General features: G+C 57.4%; 1 protein-coding gene across 4 annotated transcripts in view; it reads right to left on the bottom strand.

Moving 5' to 3' along the window:
- The window catches only part of MYOCD (myocardin), a 223,270-nt gene extending 212,358 nt beyond the window's left edge, over positions 1-10,912 (bottom strand). For all 4 annotated transcript variants that reach the window (XM_065693396.1, XM_065693399.1, XM_065693400.1 and 1 more), the window contains exon 1: positions 10,828-10,912. The gene's annotated coding sequence lies outside the window, so the exon portion shown is untranslated. The remainder of the gene's footprint in view (positions 1-10,827) is intronic.
- Between the last annotated feature and the right edge of the window lie 8,660 nt (positions 10,913-19,572).

Below are 19,572 nucleotides of genomic sequence, written 5' to 3'. Positions count from 1 at the left end.
ACAAGCAGAGTTGATACAGCCAAATATAGTCATACATCTAGGAACAAGGCACAGATTATCAGCCACAAACACAAGTGAGGGTGCTGTGTCCTGGGGAGTGGTGACTGTGAGACCCATGGGAGTCCGGCTGTACCTTCCTGGCACGTGAATGTGGCCAAAAGGCCACCAGCAGCCTCCAGAAATTACACTTGGGCACCTGGGTCCAGCCAGCACATGCTTCTGGGTCTCACTGTGCACCAGGATGTTGAGAGATTGAAGGGAAAGCTGTGAAGATGACCAAAGAGGACCAACCTTGTAGTGAGACACCTCCAGATCTCAATGTGTTCTACTTGCTGGGGTATCCAGACCACAGGGATCTGCCCACAGAAGACTCTCCAGCCCCACAGACAGAGTTTTAGTGTGATCCAATGTGTGGAACCTGAAGGTAGGCAAACTGAAACTAGTAACGTGGCATCATCCTTACTGGCACTGAAGCAATTTACTGAGGCAGTGTGGGAATCTCCATCAGGAGTAAATGATGCATCATGCTTGGTTGCTTGTTCTGCTTCAGGCAGGAATAAATCCTGTCTCGACTATCCCTGGTATCCAGACTGGATACTCACAAAGGTATCTGAAGGCCTCTTAGTGCTAACAAAGATGAAAAGGAACTCTGAAGATTAAACCACCACTACTCCTGATGACTCTGCTCATACTTAGAGACTGAGTCCCCCTGCTCCCTTTCAGTCATGCCTTGTTGGCAGCAAAAGCTTCAACACGGGCATTTTTCCTGGTGATAAGTTGCTACAAAAAAGCTATGCCCATTTCTTAGAGCTGCAGTGATCCCACAGAGCTTTGTTAAATCACGGAACATGGCAGAAGCAACCCCTCCGCATTCCCAGACCTGCTCGCTTGGACCTCCTCACCCTGGCAGCCTGGGAGCCAAGGTGTTCTGAACTCAGTGGGTCTGTGTAGGACCCAAGGTTGCTGAACAGGCCTCCAACATGAAGGGTCAGTTATGGTCAATTTTGGGATAGTCAAGCAGGGTGGGAGGTGAATTTGGGAAGGGATGGAGAGCTGGCCAGGTTCACCTCTACTGAGCATTGGGCAGACCCAGTAACTTCCTTCCCCTTCTCATATCACAGCAGGGCATTTGTGGCCTCTACCTTACCTTGTGCTTTACAGCTCTAAACCTTCTTTTATTCTTTCATGGCTCTCATTTTTCATCCTTTTCCAAATTAACTTTTTATTAATTGATTTGTCAAAAAATTAGTTTTTTCTACTACTTTTCAAATTCTTTGGGGTTTTTCTCTGTGTGAGGCCCTGCACTGAGATGTTTGCCCCTTGTCTTGCTTGCATGAATCCCCTCTCCCAGCTTCCACTTCTTGCCTTAACAGGGCAGAGGCCATTCCAACCTGCAGCTACCACTGCCGTCATTCCCAAGGAGAAAGAGTGGCTTCAGTTTGCTCCAGCTGCGGGTGTGCCAGCATCAAACTTGTTTTACAACTGACCTGCAAAGAATGTGTGTCACTGCAGAGGATGCGTAGCCCTGGAGAACACAAACCAGCTGCATTGTTTAATGGTATCTCACCCACTGGATCGGAATAACGGGCGAAGATGAGCTCAGGGAGATAATTCCAGTGCGTGTGTGAGCAGGAACAACTCCACTACCTTCGCCAGTGGAAGATTCTTATAAATCCACTCCTCCTGCCATCCCTTTGCAAAGGGTCAGGAGCTGTACTGACAATAGCAGCATGCAAAGATGTCAGAACTTGGCCACACGCTGCGCAAACACTCTGGATAGCTTCACGAGTAGATTAAAATGCCAGATCAGCGAGCAGGGGTGCGCTCTGAATGCGCTCGCTAATTTATTAGGTTTATTCTTAGCAGGCTTGCAGGCTTCAGAAAGTTGAATTTCTCCATGAGGAATGGCTGGGGAGCCGGGCAGCCAGTGTGCGTGCTGGGGAGGCGGTGCAGGGGAGCAGATATCACCGACGCACTGCACGGGTGAGAACCCCGACGGAAGAGCCGGCACAGGCACGTTACCAGGAGTGCTGACCATCTCCAGAGCACAAACACAGGGCTCTCGGCACATCCTGCTCGTCTCCAAAGAGCTGCCGCCTCCCACTCCGGGCTCAGACATCCCTTATCTCTTTTTCTAGACCTGGCTGTGTGCTATGGGTTAACTGCTGTAAGCATCACTCCTCAGTACACTCTTCACGGGCCAGCTTTACTAAGTCCCTTGTGCTCTAGTGAAAGTGCCCAGGGCTGAGCCAAATGCACCTCCTCACTGAGCAAACCGTCTGCTGTGGTTCCAAGTGACATCGCTGTCCCTTGTCCCAGGTGCCCTCATCACACGGTGCCCAGGACCAATAGAACCATAGAATGGTTTGGGTTGGAAAGGGTCTCAAGCTCATGCAGATCCAATCCCGTGCCATGGGCAGGGACACCTCCCACTAGACCACATAGCCCAAGGCTCTGTCCAGCCTGCCCTTTGAACACTGCCAGTGTCAGGACATGTCCCAGACAGGACACAACAGTTACGAGACACATCTTCAGGCAGCAGTCGTGGGCCACTGCTGCCCCTCAGACCTCTGCCATGCTGCTCTCCATGGCTCTGCAGACCCAGAGCAGCAGTTTCCTCCGAAGGAAAACAGTGCTGGCACTGCTGCTTGAGATACATTTTTGGTATCCCTCGTGTTCCGACTGGACTGAGGGTGTGTTTGGGATCTCTTCTGAATGGCCACACGTCCACCTTTCACTACCGTGCATCCCTGAAGATAAAGCATGACAGCAGGACAGAGCTCTGGGATGCAGACATGCAGCAACACTACCCAAGATCTTGGGCCCTAGGAAGAGCCCGCTGACCCCAGAGCACTGGGTGCCATGTGGACATGAGACAGTCCCTGCCAGGAGGGCCCTAAAACTCCTGCACCAATGGGTATAAAGGATTTATGCATCTTCTTCATGTCTGTTGTGATTGCACTGCTCACTAGAGGAGGAGACTCTTTCTTCATGCCACCAAGCTGAGTGGTGCAGTTGACACTGTCACAGGACAGGATGCCATTCAGAAGGACTTGGACAGGCTCCGGAGGGGGCCATGCAAGCCTCATGAGCTTCAGTGGGGCCAAGTACACATGGATTTGGGCAACCCTGGTATCAGTACATGCCGGGAGATGGAGGGATTGAGAGTAGAAAGAGGACTTAGGGTCCTTCTCTCCTGTGAGGAAAGGCTGAGAGAGATGGGATGGTTCAGCCAGTCCAAGAAGAGAAGGGAGACCTTATTGTGGCCTTTCAGTTCTTAAAAGGGACCTAGAAGAAAGATGAGGAGAGACTTTTAGCATGGCCTGTTGTGACAGGATGAGGGGTGATGGGTTTAAACTGAAAGAAGATTCAGGCTGAGGAAGAAATTCTTTACACGGAGGGTGGTAAAACACTGGCACAGATGAGGCGGTGGATGCTCCATGCCTGGAGATATTGCAGGCCAGGCTGGACGTGGTTCTTGGGCAACCTCATCCAGTTGAAGATGTCCCTGCCCATGGCAGGGGGTTGGACCAGATGAGCTTTGAAGGTCCCTTCCAACCCAAACCATTCACCACGGGAGCCCTGGCTGCTCTGCAGGGATCCGCATTGGAGCCTGGTGGAACACCGGCTGGAGCCACCTTACAGAACAGCCCCAGAGGAGCAGAGTGAGCACGGAGCAGTGGCACGGGATGTGTGAGCAACAGCTGCATGGAGGGATGGACCAAGCCCAAACGCCACCTGAAGGACCGTGTCTGAAGCAGTGAGGGTGGGGGCAGCAGCACAGCTGGCTGCCTGCATCCACTGCACACGGCACTGCTCGAGCTGCCTGCATCCACTGCACAGGGCACTGCTCGAGCTGCCTGCATCCACTGCACAGGGCACTGCTCGAGCTGCCTGCATCCACTGCACAGGGCACTGCTCCAGCTGCCTGCATCCACTGCACAGGGCACTGCTCGAGCTGCCTGCATCCACTGCACAGGGCACTGCTCCAGCTGCCTGCATCCACTGCACAGGGCACTGCTCGAGCTGCCTGCATCCACTGCACAGGGCACTGCTCCAGCTGCCTGCATCCACTGCACAGGGCACTGCTCGAGCTGCCTGCATCCACTGCACAGGGCACTGCTCCAGCTGCCTGCATCCACTGCACAGGGCACTGCTCGAGCTGCCTGCACCCACTGCACAGGGCACTGCTCGAGCTGCCTGCACCCACTGCACAGGGCACTGCTCGAGCTGCCTGCATCCACTGCACAGGGCGCTGCTTGAGCTGCCTGCATCCACTGCACAGGGCACTGCTTGAGCTGCCTGCATCCACTGCACAGGGCACTGCCTGAGCTGCCTGTGTCCACTGCATAGGGTGCTGCTCGAGCTGCCTGCATCCACTGCACAGGGCACTGCTTGATCTACCTGCATCCATCCCTGGCCTCCTCGGGGGCACAGGGCAGCCCCTCTGACACAGGGGCATGCAGGGGCATCGTCCCGCTGCAGGAAGGAGTTGAGGCTCTTCTGGTAACACTGGGAGGGAAAAGATTTTCCCGGGAAGCTTTCCTGAGCCCACACAAGTCCCTCGCAGCACCGCAACTCTCCATCAGCTGCGAACGCATGGTGCTGCTACTTGCAGTGCAAACCAGAGTGAGATGTGCTGCTGCTGGTAGTTAAACACCCTCCACAAGCCCTGCAAAAGGACCTGCTCTGACAGAGCTCTGCTTGGATTCACTGCATCAGCCTGTAGTGCAGATAGGGAAGATCACGCACAGACATGTGCTGCATCTGGATCCGCGCCCAGTTGGGTCCATGTGCTCTCCGTAGCTCTCCCAGCCCCAGGTCCCTCTGCACTTCAGCAAGTCCCTGGAGGATGCCTCGAGAGCGGCTCCTGCAGTGGGATGCTCAGCCCTGCTTCCTGACCATTTGCTCTCCCTCAACAGAAATATAGCTTCTAGAAACGCAGGGAAGTTGCACGCCTCAATCTGGGGGTAATACACTGTAAAGTGCCATGGGAACAGCATCACCCTGTTGTTCACTAACTCATCCTAGGAGCAGACAAGCCTCTCTCAACCACAGTATGCCAGGCTTTCATCCTCAGTAAGCCACAGCCACTTTGTTTTCTTCCCCTCCACTGGCTACAGCAGCATGTGGGGATGGACTGGCCTCGGGAGGCCTGAAAAATAGCATAAAGGATAAAAGCAGCTCTGCAGTTAACGGGACTGGAGGCTGTAAGGAGAGAAGAAAGCTCTGGGGATGGTCCAGGGAGATGCAGGAGCTGCACTTGGGACACAGCTCTGGGGGCTCACCCAGTGCCCTGGGCAGCATGGTTGGCACTGTGGGCACACCACTGGGGAAGGTGGGAAAGCCCAACCAGAGCAAGCCCAAGCGAGACATTACCGGCTCCTGCAGGCCCTGCCTTCCTCCACCTCCGCAGGGCAGGATCACACCAACTCCCCTCAGCACCCACTGCACGCAGGGTGGCAGTGGCACAGAGGAGATGGGCCCCTCAGCCCACCCTGGTGCAACAGAGAGAGCAGCACTGGCTTTGCACAGGTTCTAGCAGGGGAAGAGGGATGCTGCAGAGGGACCACTGCAGGGTGCCAGGAGCCTGGCTGACGTGTCCGGTGTATCCTAGATATTTACTGGGAATGGAGAACATCAACAGACTGGGCACCATTCCTGCTGCTAATGAGCAAAGACACAGGCAGGCTTCCTCATGAGAGGTCAGAGCCTGCCCAGGGCTGGATGGTCCCCACTGAGATACACGGCGAAGTCCTCTCTCCCTCCTGAGCACAGCCATTGGGGACAAAGAATGAGGAATGGCTGTGAGTGCACTCTCAGCTCATCCACTGCCACGTGTCTGAAAGGGGTGCGCACAAAGCAAGCCCCAAAGCTGCCCTGAGGCTCCCAAAGAGCAGCTCTTGGCACCCCAAGGTCTGTGCTGCCTGCACGGTGCAGTGCTGGGACAGACCCAGGGGAGAGCAGGAGCTGGTGTGGATTGAGGTGCACCAGGCTGGGCTAATCCCATCCCAGCATGAGGGATGGGTAGGAAAGCCTGCTCACTTTACCTTGGGGTCTATTTTAGTTCATTTAACAACTTCCCAGCTCTACAAAGGCATCTACTGGTTCTAAAGGCTCATCACACATCTGCAGGCCCACCAGGGGATGCCCCATGGGCTGACACCAGCAATCCCATTGCACAGTGTGCTGGTAGATGAGCAAACACCAGCACAAGCACCCCAGAGCTCAGAGAGAGGGCATGGCCCCATTCCAGAGGGTGCTGGTGGCTGTCACACCCTCCCGATGAGGTCCAGAGCCAGGAAGTCCCTGGGGATGGCTGATAAGCCCTCTGCATCTGTTCCAACCGGGCCCGTGCACGCAGCGTGTATTTTTGGCTTGATGTTGGGACATAAATCACCATGAGTCAGAGAAGGCAGACGTGTGTCCCCAGCCTCCTCCAGGACAGTGCCAGCAGCACCGAGCCGGTGGCTGCTGTGTGCCTGGGACACATCACACAATGGCCATGGGCAGGTCCCAGGTGCAGTGGCCATGAAGAGAGTCATGAAGGTCACTGCTCTGGCTCTTCTGGCTTCAGAATCACACGCTAAGCACCACTATGTGGAAGGGACAACACAGAGAGCAGGACAACCCATAGGGCTCTGTGAACCCAAAGGGAAGAGCGTAGAGCATGCTGACCAGCAAGCCACAGGCACCACATGCAGAGATCTGGAAGATCCAGTGGTCCCACCTGAGGTTCTCAGAAATGACCTCATGGTTTAAGCTAAACCATTAGCACCTGATGAGCAGCACTGGCTGCAGGACAGGAGATGGCCACAGCAGATCATGGGGAGGCCACATTCATAAACCCTTAGCTAGAAAGTCCCATGGCTGGATGAGCCATTCTCATGTATGATGCCCTATGTCCACAGTTACCCTTGCAAGCCAGAAGTACCCACATCTGGCCCTAGTGCCTCTTACTTCTGCTCCATTGGGTACAAAGCTCTGTGCTGTGTCTCTGGACCATCCTCCAGCACAGTTGTGCTGATGGGCTCACAGGCAAGGGAAGCCTTGAGCTGGCACCATGAGAGATGTCCCCAGCCATGCTCTGAGCTTCCTCAGGAGCAGGGGACCACCGGCACACTCCCTGCACTCAGCAGTCAGGCTGTGCTGGAGGACATCTTCACCAGGGACTGTAGTGATAGGACAAGGGGTGATGGGTTCAGACTGGAGCAGGGGAAGTTCGGGTTAGGTATAAGGAAGAAGTTCTTTACTGTGAGAGTGATGAGGCCCTGGCACAGGGTGCCCAAGGAAGTGGTGAATGCTCCATCCCTGGCAGTGTTCAAGGCCAGGCTGGACAGAGCCTTGGGTGAGATGGTTTAGTGTGAGGTGTCCCTGCCCATGGCAGGGGTTTGGAACTGGATGACCTTGAGGTCCTTTCCAACCCAAACCATTCTGTGATTCTATGATCCTACATGCACAACCAGCCTGCCAGGCCCTCAAAGGCAGGTGGTGACTTATAACCCTGTCACAGATGTGTTACCTCTGGCAATGCAACACCCTGGCAGGTCCCTGCCCTTCAGCTCCGGGAGCTCCATCTTGTGCTCGTACTCCCCACCCCATGGGGTGCGTGCACACCCCGAGCCCAGGAGCAGGACGGGATCTCTGCCATCTAATCCGCCATCCATGAACTCAGCACCTCTCCAGGAACAGGCAAGAAGGCCAAGAAATAAGGCAAGAACATGCCGGGGACAGTGCAGCAGCAGCTGCATGGATGAGGTCAGGCAGCCCCTGCTTCCCAACAGATGTGCTCGGCCACCTCCAGAGGTCAGCCGTTCAGCAGGAGACAGGTCCTCCATGAAGGGCAGGGGAAGGAGCAGGAAAAGCACCAGACAGAAAGAGGCTTTGCTTCAGTGTGTGGAAGAGCCACAGTGTCCCCTGGCTCACATCCTCCTCCATCAGTAACCTCAGCTGCTCGCTGGCATTGAACGAGCTCCACAGGTCTTGGCACAGGGAACTGCTTCTGCTGCAACCCGCACACTTCCCCGTTCTCCTGTCCCCACCTGATGCCAGTGGATTTCACGTGGCCACAGGCACATGGAGTGACCCTGGAGAAAAGCAGCGGCGTGACCGGATTGCAGGAAAGGGCACAATGGAAACCGATTGAGTAGAAGCTCTGGACCCGGCGCTGTGGCTTGGAGAGCAACCACAGCACAGAGAGACATCCAGAACTGGGGACATCATTACTGGTCATTGTGCCCTCACAGCAGGAGCGATGCTGGAAAACGGGGACATATTCAGAGAAGATCTGCAAGAATTATTTGTAGCCCTGGAAAACTTTAGTACCACAGAAGGTGGAAGAAGCCCAATCTCTTCCTGATGCTGGGCAAAGCCAAAGCAAGCCTTGGTCCCACTCAGGAAGCAAAGGGGTGATGGGTTCAAAGTGAAACAGGAGAAGTTCGGGTTAGATCTTAGGCAGAAGCTCTTCCCTGTGAGGGTGCTGAGGCGCTGGCACAGGGTGCCCAGAGAAGCTGTGGCTGCCCCATCCCTGGCAGTGCTCAAGGCCAGGTTGGACACAGGGGCTTGGAGCAAGCTGCTCCAGTGGAAGGGGTCCCTGCCCATGGCTTGGGACAAGGGGGTTGGTACTGCATGAGCTTTAAGATCCTTTCCAACCCAAACCAGGCTGGGGTTCTAAGCACCTGCTGGGCAGCTCTGCAGCCCAACCCAGGCTGGGCTCCAGCTCCTTGTAAATGGCCTGCTGCAAACACCATGGCTCGTCCAAACCAGCTCTGCCCCAGAGAGGGGCTTCCTCAGCTGGGGTCACCCAGACCTGCTCTGCCCATGTTGCAGGCCAAGGGTGTGAGCATCACCCAAGCAGCAAGCTGGCTCCACACAGAGGAGATGGCTCCCCTGGGAGCAGCACCCATCCCTGCAGTGCCTGCCTGGTCGGGAGGAGCCAGGGGCCGGGATGGCAGCAGTGGGGAGGTGGTGATTCTGCTTGGAGATGGGGTGAGCACAGCAGTGCTCATCTCTGCCAGCTCAGTGAGGTCTCTGCTGGCTTCCTCTTGGCTGTCAGGCTGCGAGCAGCCCTGCCAGGCTTTTAACACGAGCACAGCGCTCGCACAGCGGGACAGGGCCGGCCTGGCCGCCCTCCAGCTCTGGCTGCCATCGAATGGGAAATAAGGGAATTGGAGCAAGACCACAGCGACCACCAACCACCCGCCACTGGGAGCACTGGGGCAACGTGCCCCTGCCAGGCACGAGCAGCGCATCACCCACAGCCCACATTCCAAGGCCGGATGCTGGCATGGCGCAGGCTGGGCACGGGGAGGAGGGCCCGGGAAGCAGAGCAGGCAGCAGCCCCGGGATGGAGTTTTCTGCTGGTTCCATGTTTTATGAAAAGTTGTTGGCAAAAATGTGCATTTTCTTTGGCTGTGTTTTGCAAGGATTTGGCAAAAACGTACCGTTAGTGTCTCCCCTTGAGAGAGCTTTATTGAGTGGAACAAAGTCGGATATTTTTAGCTACCCATTGTTAGCTGAAGAACAAAGCCATAACTAAGATATTTTGTCTCTTACACCGAAACGGGACTATCAGACCAATCCATGTACAGTCATATGTGGCTGCCCATTCAGATGGAGCACAAGAAGGAAACTATTTTTAGGCTGCACACTCCACACCAGCACCACATCTCCCTTCCTCTGCCCGCTGGACCACCAAAACACACAGACAGCATCAGGGAGAGCAGCACCAGAGCTGGGGGTCACTGACTGCTGTCTCTGGGGCCACCTCACAAATGACGTCTATAGGAGGGATCGGGTCTTGCAATCTGAAATAAAACACTAATTTCTCTGCCTTTTGGGGTGCTTTTTGCCACCCAGAACTGAAATGATGCTTGTGGCACTAAGAGGCAGCAGGGAAAAGTCAACCAGCTGGACCTCAGCAAAGCAGTGGTTGTGATACCCAGCACTAAACCATCATCACTCTCCTCAGAACACATGTACATACACTGAGGGCTGCTCCGAAGAGGAGCAAGGTTCTCCACGGGGAGCACAGGGTCAGGCAGCCTGTGAGGAGGAGCAGGAATAACAGGCACAGCCCTATCCCGACAGCTCTTCCCGCTCCGCACAGCCCAACTGTGCTGGGAATGCGACCAAGGCGGCGCTTTCGAAAGCATTAACCCTGAGACACCAGCAAGCCCTTCACGAGGCTGACAGAACCTCTCCGGAGCACTGCAGTGCCCAACAGATGACATCAGGGCTTGGTGACTGGCACCATTTTTCAGTGCATTCGTGCAAAGGAAACAAAAAGTCCATAAATGCCCCGAATTTCTGAGTGGGAGCGACCGGGAGCTGTTTCTGAGCAGTTTCTGTGGGTTGCACGGGTGAGACAGGGAGAAGTTGCTCCAAAGGGTTGAGCATCTCGTGCGACCAGAGCTACCCTCCACAGCCCCTCCTGACAAAGGAGCCAGAGGGATAAGGGACAGGAGCCACCTCCTCTCTGCACCGACGGGGCGGTGGGGTCACACTCACCATCAGAGCAGCCTTTGGCAACCACACCTGGCCCTTCATCACCATCCGCCCCATGCAAAGCATCCTCCCACCGGCCTCTCCAACAAGGCCAGCTCCTAAAGGCACCTTGTGCTGGTCCCCAACAAGTGCCACGCTCCAGGATGGGCTGCACAGAGCCCAGCACGGAGCCAGCGGCCACCAAGGCCCTGCCAGCAACCCAGGAGCACTGGCCATGCCCAACCTCAGCCTCCCTCATAGGTGCTGTGTGTCAGCAGCACCGAACGCATGTGAGAAAGCAGCTGAAGAGCAGAAAGGCATCAAGAAGGAAAAGCGAATTACCTGGGAACTTTTCGGCTGGGCTACAGCGTCCCGGAGGAGATGCTGCTTTTGTGCCTCCTCGCTTTCTCCGCGCGTTAGGGCTGCTTTTAGCAGGGAGCAGGGACTGGGTGGCGGGGGGGGGGGGGTTATATAAACTTGAAGCACGGGGAGAACTGGTTTAAAATAGAGCGCAAGGAGCTGCTGCGGTGGAATTAGACAAGCTCCGAGCGCTGCTCTTCCAAAGGCAAATTAACTTCTTGCAGCCCGTGGGGCAGCGGAGGGAGCCGGGTGCCGGGGGTGCCGGGGGTGCAGGGGGGATGCCCGGGGGCTCTCCAGGCTCTCACCTTGCCCGGCTCAGGTGAACGGGGGAATTTGGGGGGCGCAGCCCCGTGGGTGCGAAGCGATCGTGTCTCTGCTTGTGTCCGGTGGGGGGGTCACTCCCCACCGATCCCAGCCCCGTTACGGAGCGTCTCGGGCATTCCCAGCCGCAGCCCCGGGCGGCGGGATCAGCTCCGGCCCCGCAAGGGTTAAGGAAGAGGCGGAGCTTCCCCCCCCAACCCCAACCCCGTTGCTCCCGCTCGGAGTGTCCTTTAGGAGCGGGAGGTTTGTAGGGCACAGAGGGAGGGAGCAGACAGCAGCTCTGCTATAGGGATGTAAAGTACCTGTGGTGGTGTTGAAGTGGGTTCAGTCATCATTAGGGTTCAGAATCAACAGTTCCAGGCAGCGGAACAACCCGCCCTTCCCTGAACGGCCTTCCAAGCGATGCTGGCCACGCTGCCACCGCTGCCACGGGACGTTTGGGTTGGCGCTGGAGGGGCTCCGGTGGGGCAAGAGCTCCGTGTCCCGCAGCGTGGAGCGGGGCTGGGCACGGGTCCGGGCTGCACCGGCTGCTGCCACCTGCCGCACGAACCACGGCCCCCCCAAACCTCTGCACCCCTCGGGCATCCCGGCAGGAGCAGTGGGGAGCGGGGCAGCTGGAAAAGCTGCTGTGGGGATCCCAGCCCTGCCAGGCTCCTGCCCCACATCCCGGCCCTGCGAGCATCCCACTGGTCCTGGTGCTCGGAGAAACGGCTCTGAGCTGGGACCTGCGAACCGGGACCCGCCTGAGACTTGCCACAGCTCACGGACCAAGTCACAGCGTCTGGGCTGGGCACAGCACCCAGAGGTCCAACACCGGAGGCTCTGAGCACTACTATCTCTATTGCTGTACAGCAGGTCCCAAAGGACTTAACTTCCCCAGGTTTGATCCTTGGGAGTGAAGAATGAAGAGCTGCTAAGTGCCCTTCACCTGCGCATCAAAGTCCCCAAAATGTCACTTTCCCACCTATAACCCCCCTTTTCAGGGCTTAGGCTAGCCTGGGCTATCCTGCTCAGCTGAGCTGGGCTGAGCTGCACCAGTGCAGCCTCTAATACTTTACCCTTTATACCCTTAAGTCAACACTTTCCCTTTGGATGTCAGAGTCTTGCTGAAGCCTGGAGGTTTGCAGGCTCTCGCTGATGGAAAAGGAACCTGGATGGAGACATGGTGTTTTCCAAGCAGGGAGCAGCCTGCGAGCAGCACCTCTGCTCAGGCTCTGCCTCTTTTCCCATTGACACCGAGCCCCAAAGGCTCCTGCCTTTGCTCCCTGCACCTCTTCTGCCTCTGCTCTACACATCCTCCCCCTGGTCCTTTCTCCTGAGGGATGAAGAGCAGAATGACATCCACCCGCCCGTGCTCCACGGGTGCTACTGCTGTGCCATGTGCTGGGGATGCTGCTGGTGGCAGGTTCCTCCCCGCAAACTTCCACCCTTCCAAACACACCAAAACCAAACACTGCGGGATTCCACAGCAGGGGATCGGCTTTAACCTGCCCGAGCGGAGACTGAGCTGAGCTCTTAGGCAGAAGCTCTTCCCTGTGAGGGTGCTGAGGCGCTGGCACAGGGTGCCCAGAGAAGCTGTGGCTGCCCCAGAGCTTTAAGGTCCCTTCAACACGAACCCCTTTGTGACTCCGCGGTTCTACCATTTTTTGACATCGGCAGGTAGCTCCCTTGAAGAAACCCCCTCCTGGGACCCATCCAGCCCCAGGGCTCCGCAGGAGAGCGCTCCCTGTGCGGGGAAAGTCCTTTTCCTTCCGTTTATTTATATCCCTCTGGCTGTAAACTCAGCCGGGGCTGAACCTGCTGCTCACACGGACAGATACGGCTCTGGTCTGTGCAGGAGCCGCTGGCCAAGCAGCCACATGGACAGAGGGGTTCCCCCAGCCCTTCCCCGGCACAAATCCTGGCTCCCATCAGGTCTGTGTACGCGGAGCTTGTGAGCGGAGCCCTCCGCAAAGAAGATCCCGAGCCAGGGCAGATCCGAGCCACGGACCAAAACGGGCACGACGGTCCCTGTGCAAGTCACTGTCACATCGCATCCGGACACTCTGCACAGGAGGGGTCTGTTCAAGGGTGTTTGGGCAGGGCAGAGCTACTCCAAAAAAGTGTCCTTTGGGAGCAGGAGGTTTTTAGGAGAGCGGCACAGAGGGAAGCAGCCTCATGTCTGCGGTGGAGAGCAGACCTTTGCTCTACTAATGGGCTGTAAAGTACCTCTGTTGTTGTTGAAGTGTCATCATCAGGGTTCAGAATTAACAGCGCTGCTACCACTGACAGGTGACTTGGGCTGCCGAAGGTTTCAGGATGGTTTGGCCACAAGAGCTCAAGGGAGGCAGGACCACTGTGCAGCCTCAGCGGGTCCAGCGCTGGCAGTCAGGCCAGGGTGACGGGAGGAGAGGGAGGGATCCGTTTGGAGGGCGATGGCTCCATTTCAAAGGAGACCTGGGTGCCATGTGGCAGCAGCTGGAGAGCACCATGGCCAGAGGATGTGTTTCCTCCCCTCGGGGGGGCTTGGAGCACTGTGTGCAGCTCTGATGTCCCCAGCATAAGAAGAACATGGAGCTGCTGGAGAAAGTCCAGAGGAGGCCACGAGGATGCTCAGGGGCTGCAGCACCTCCTGTACGGAGCCAGGCTGAGAACACTGGGGCTGCTCAGCCTGGAGAAGAGAAGCTGCGCGGAGACCTCAGAGCAGCTTCCAGTGTCTGAAGGGGGCTACAAGGATGCTGGAGAGGGACCTTCATCAGAGACTGTAATGACAGGACAAGGGGTGAGGGGTTCAAATGGAAATAGGTGAAGTTCAGGTTAGATCTAAGGCACAAGTTCTTCCCTGTGGGGGTGCTGAGGCGCTGGCACAGGGTGCCCAGAGAAGCTGTGGCTGCCCCATTCCTGGCAGTGCTCAAGGCCAGGTTGGACACAGGGGCTTGGAGCAAGCTGCTCCAGTGGAAGGGGTCCCTGCCCGTGGCAGGGGTTGGAGCTGGAGGAGCTTTAAGGTCCTTTCCAACTCAGACCATTCTGTGATTCTGTGATTTTATCCCATGAGCTGACAGCACTCTGCAGCAGAGGGGCTCAGCTCCATCCTCTGGACCACACAGCCCAGGGCATGGAGCAGGTTGATGGCACTGGGACATCAGTGGGTGGCAGGGAGGTGGTGTGGCTGTGCTGCCTGCAGACAGCTTGGGTTTCCATTGGCAATCCTATGGAAGCAGGGCACGCTCACAGCAGCTCAGGCTTAGCTTGGGGTGGGGAGACCAGGGGTGCCCCAGGGGGTTGCTGGAGTGAACTCGGATGCTGAGGTTGGATCTGGCAGCTCCCCATGTCCAGCAGGTTCTGGGGACACGATCTGCTCTGTTGGCACCACACGCGCCTTGCTGGTTCCCATCCATCTGCAGCCTCCCAGCACCATCCCGGCTGCGTATCCCACAGTTTATGTTAGCTGCGGAGGCTGGAGCCGGGTGGGTGGGATGCGGCCGTCAGCCCGCACGTGTGACACGCGTTTGGTGTCACCACGAGCAATGTGACGGATGAGCTGCGGGGTCCCGGCTGCTGCTGGAGCAGCTCATCCTGCAGCCTGGCGCTGCTCCCAACCCCGGCCAGGAGGGGCAGGTCAGCAGTGCAGATCCCAGCACCGCATCCGTGTGGACACACTGGCACAGGATGATGTGGTGGCCACGGGGCTCATGCACCCCCGTTGTTTGATCATCTCCTTCCCATCGCCAGCCCAGCAGCCAGGACCTCACAGTGGTGAAGGGCCCACAAAGGGTTGTGGTGTGATCCCACTGACAAAGCTCAGGGGCTGCTGGGGCTGCTGCAGGGGGGTGCCCCAAACCAGGACACCAGTGGTAGTGTGTGGGGTCAGAGCGCCAGTGGGGTGCTTTGAGCATGGTACAGCGCGGCTCAGCTCCAGAGCAGCAGCCCTGGGCTCCTCTGCAGGTGCTTGTAAAACTGAAACAGAGGAAGTTCAGGTTGGAGCTAAGGCAGAAGCTGTTCCCTGTGAGGGTGCTGAGGCGCTGGCACAGGGTGCCCAGAGAAGCTGTGGCTGCCCCATCCCTGGCAGTGCTCAAGGCCAGGTTGGACACAGGGGCTTGGAGCAAGCTGCTCCAGTGGAAGGGGTCCCTGCCCGTGGCTTGGGACAAGGGGGCTGGAACTGCATGAGCTTTAAGGTCCCTTCCACCCAAACCATCCCATGACTCTGTGACTCCCTCAGAGGCCTGGCCAGCCCCAGAGGATGCAGGGATGCTCCCATGCATTGGGATACTCTTCCCAAAGGCACTGGGAACGGGGCACCTGCCCATGCACGGACAGCACGTGTCTATGGGGCATGCTGGGACTGGCGCAGCCACTGCTGTGCAGCAGCCGGAGGGACCCGCATTCCCGGCTCACCCCAGGGCTCGGGGCCGGGCACTGCGGGTGCAGCTCCCCACGCTGCTCTGGGGAAGGGGAGAGTTTATACAAGACATTGAAGCTTTAAGCCCAGGCACCATAAATAGTCTATTTTTCAAGGGCTCCGAGTCAGTTGTAGGCTGGGAGCCAGAGGCGAAATTTGGCAGCTGTCTTTGTTTAATGATGAATTAAAATGAGGTAACAAACCGAGACAGATCTATTAAGGAGGGTATTTGCAGCGTCAGGACAGGATTCCAAATGGCTGATTTCTCCCCCCCTCCCCTTTTAATCTTCCAACTTCTCCTTAGGAAAACAAGCTCTTCCTGCAGCCGGGGCTGTGTCCCTGCAGCGGGAGGGAGCCGTGGCCGGGCCGGGCTTTATCTTTATGGTCCCTCTTCCTTTAAACAAAGCATCCCTCTGCACAGATTTTTCCAGTTTGGAAATGTTATGAAGACCTTGAAGTAAACTTCAATGGAGAGACCCTTGGCTGTGACAGAGGCAGGAGAGGGGAAGGTTTGCACATCCCTCCGGCTCCGTGCTGGCCTCTGCCATGCAACAAGGACTGGAACGAGAACGATGGAGGCAAAGGGGGGGGGTTTCAGGCTCTTTTCCCCATGTTCCGGACCCACATCCCCACCATGCTGTGGGGCAGCAGCACACAGCAGTGGGCACCATGGGGAGGAGGTGACAGAAGGGTGGTGCGGATGGAGCCTGGGAGGGTTGTTCCCATCGGCTCTTCCCATGACACTGGATTTGTTCCTAGCCCCCAGATCCAAGTGGAGCATGAAGGTGCCTCACTTGGAGGTGCCCATGGCCAGAGGAGGGTTAAAGCATGTGGAGAGGTCCAGGAGCAGCTCTTAGGGGGGTGTGAAACAGGTTCACCCTCCCCAAGGCTCACAAGGCTTAGCCACATGGGAAAGCACCCAAGTATGAGGAAAAGGGAAAAACATCCCAAAATAGTTTAGTCTTGTTTTGTGCACTGAGACGCCCAGACAGGGTGGGAGTTCTGGTTGTGTCTGAGCTAAAAATTACAGTCAATAGAGAAGTGGCTACAAAGCCCCATGTTCTGGATAAGAAGGACATGTGCAAACGCCGTCCATCAGGGCGAAGACATGCTGGGATGAAGGTCCATAAATAAAGGAGGAAGGGGATGGAGTCAAACGAGCTCTGTGCTGAGGGGTGAGCCCTCACCCGCCTGCTGACGTCTCTCTGCTTCCCATGGAATGACAGGGAGCGAGGGGAAGCAGCTCCGTACATAGGGAGGGCTCTGGGCAGAGGTGGGACCCCACATCCTGCTCCGCACACAGGTCCAGGACCACAGAGCCCTTCTGGCAGCAAACGGGGCTGACTCTGCACCACTGGTGGCCAGGATGGGCCCGCTGGGGCTGTGTCGCTCTGCACCCCAGCACGTGGCAGTGAGAGCCCAGTGTGAAGACTGGTCTGACCTGGAGGAGGGGATGGGGATGATGGGGTAGTTATCCCAAGAGATGCAGGGCACTTGCTCCTGCGGGATACGCTCCTACAGCGCACAAGTGACGCAAGGATGGGGAGCAGGGGCTGGGGCGAGGCAGGCTCAGGTAGGAGGAAGGTCACTGCTCCTCCTTGGGAGTCAGTCCTCCAGGGACGGAAAGGGGGACGCGCTCCATGGATGCTCCACGGCTCAGTTTAACTCCTCAGGGGTTGCCCACGCCAAGCGCCAGCTTCAGGCCCCATGGCAGGTCCTGGGCTCTCCACGCGGCGGCTGGAGGGCGGCTGGCCCAGCGGTGAGGGTGCGATTGGAGCGGGTCCCGGCTCCCCCATGTCCCCAGCGCCGCAGGAGCCCATCGCCGGCGCCTCTGCTCGGGGGGAAATGGGCACACGCTGGGGGAGGCTGCCCCCGGAGGGCACAGGGCGCCCGCGGGGCAGAGGAGCGGCGGGTGCTGGAGCTGGCTCGGGACACGGGGCAGCCCATGGGGAGCAGGGCAGCGGGGAGGGGGCAGCAGGAGGGGCAGGGGGGCAGCACGCGGTGTGCGGCGGGGACGCGCAGGGGCTGCCCCGTCCCCCCCCCGCCCCGAGCCCGCGGTGGCACCTTCCACCCCGCGGGAGCGCGGCGCCATCTAGAGCCCAGCCCGGGTGCTGCAGGGCCCGGCCCGCGGCTCCGCTGCTGGGGAGCGGCCCCGAGGCCCCGCACACACGAGAGCCACAGAAGGGAGCCTAAAGCTCCTCCAGCTCCAACCCCTGCCCCGGGCAGGGACCCCTTCCACTGGAGCAGCTTGCTCCAAGCCCGTGTGTCCAACCTGGCCTTGAGCACTGCCAGGGATGGGGCAGCCACAGCTTCTCTGGGCACCCTGTGCCAGCGCCTCAGCACCCTCCCAGGGAAGAGCTTCTGCCTAAGAGCTCAGCTCAGTCTCCCCTCGGGCAGGTTCAAGCCATTCCCCTTGGCCTGTCCCTACAGGCCCTTGTCCCAAGCCCCTCTCCAGGTTCCCTGCAGCCCCTTCAGGCACTGGAGCTGCTCTCAGGTCTCCCCTTCAGGAGCCTTCCCTTCTCCAGGCTGCCCCAGCCCAGCTCTCTCAGCCTGGCTCCAGAGCAGAGCTGCTCCAGCCCTCGCAGCAGCTCTGTGGCCTCCTCTGGACCCTCTTCAACAGGTCCCTACGTCACTATGGGGGTGTCCCTACTTCCCTGACAGCAAATCCATTGGGATGTGAGCTCTGTCACCTAAAACAAGGACCAAAACTGTAAAATAGAAGACTTTTTGTCCTGAATGAACCAGTCTTTGGAATCCCTTCCAGTGTGTGAGCTGCCCCAAAACACTGCAGCAGAAACAGCACAGGCCACTCGGGTCAGAGCCCTGAAGAAGCTTTTGTGCTCCCAAAGGTGTGGAAACAAATTCATTAAGGCCACAAAAAAAAAAAAAAAAAAAAAAAAAAGCTCTTTTCATGCTTCCTAATGATCCACCGGAGCAGAAAATCATCCTCATGGGGAGGAAGCGATGCAGCAGTGGGGCAGGGATGCCCAGATAGAGAACCCACCTCTAGGAACCTTCAACTTCTATTGGGAAGCAATTTAGGATCTAAAGTGATGTTTCCCTTCCTATGTGGCTGCAGGGAGCAGGGCCAAGTGCTGGGAGTGAGCTTTAGGCTGCAGGGCTCTAATGTGGAAAACATGCATGAACAGAGCTTGCCTTTCAAAGCAACAACCCTTTTATTTCATCCAGAAGTGGGAAAACCAGGGAAAACCACCATGTTAATTGGTGTGAAGAGATGGGAGTCAGAAGAAGGGGAATTGGTGAGCTATAGATCTGAAGGAAGAGTGAGAGCACAGACGTAAAACAGCCACGGCGAGATCAGGAGGTTTGGACAGGTCCCCACTCAAAGCACTTGCTTGGATCACTGGAAAAGAAAGGGAAGAACATTGGCACTAAGAATAAAGGGAGAGTGTTTGGAAAGCAAAGCCCTGCAGAAGATAAGGCTTGCCTTTGGAAGCAAGGAAGGGATATTGATGACTGGGATTTTTATGCGGGGGTACTCTGGTTATAGCACAATGCTGTGCAGCAAACACAAAGCCTCAGAGGACTCGGGGCAGGTTTAGGGAGCTCAAGGGTAAGCAGCGCTGTGGGCTGAATGCTCCGGTGGTTGTAAACAGCTCCTGAGCAAGGCTCCTGTGCAAGAGCAGCTTGTGAGCAACGGGGAAATGGTGGAGGCTGGAGGATCAGTGGGTTCTGAGGGTCCTTGGGAGGTCTGAGCTCAGCCCCGAGGTTTACCCAGCCTGGTCCTGACCATGAGCTCTGAGTGACAGACCAAGAGGAACCGGCCTCAAGCTGCCCCAGGGCAGGTTTAGATGGAGCTGAGGAACAATTCCTGCCCCAGAGGGTGCTGAGGCATTGGAACAGGCTGCCCAGGGCAGGGCTGCAGGCACCGGCCCTGCAAGTGCTCACACACCGTGGAGACGAGGCCTCAGTGCCATGGGGCAGGGGCGGCCTTGGCAGGGCTGGGTTGGACCGGATGAGCTGAAAGGTTCCCTCCTTGTCCTGACGGCTCGAGGAGCCGGGCCCGG

Source organism: Lathamus discolor, chromosome 13 (genome assembly GCF_037157495.1).
Source record: "Lathamus discolor isolate bLatDis1 chromosome 13, bLatDis1.hap1, whole genome shotgun sequence".
NCBI classification, from domain to species: domain Eukaryota; kingdom Metazoa; phylum Chordata; class Aves; order Psittaciformes; family Psittacidae; genus Lathamus; species Lathamus discolor.
Note: the sequence above shows the minus strand (reverse complement) of the source record. Positions and strands in the feature narration are given on the sequence as shown.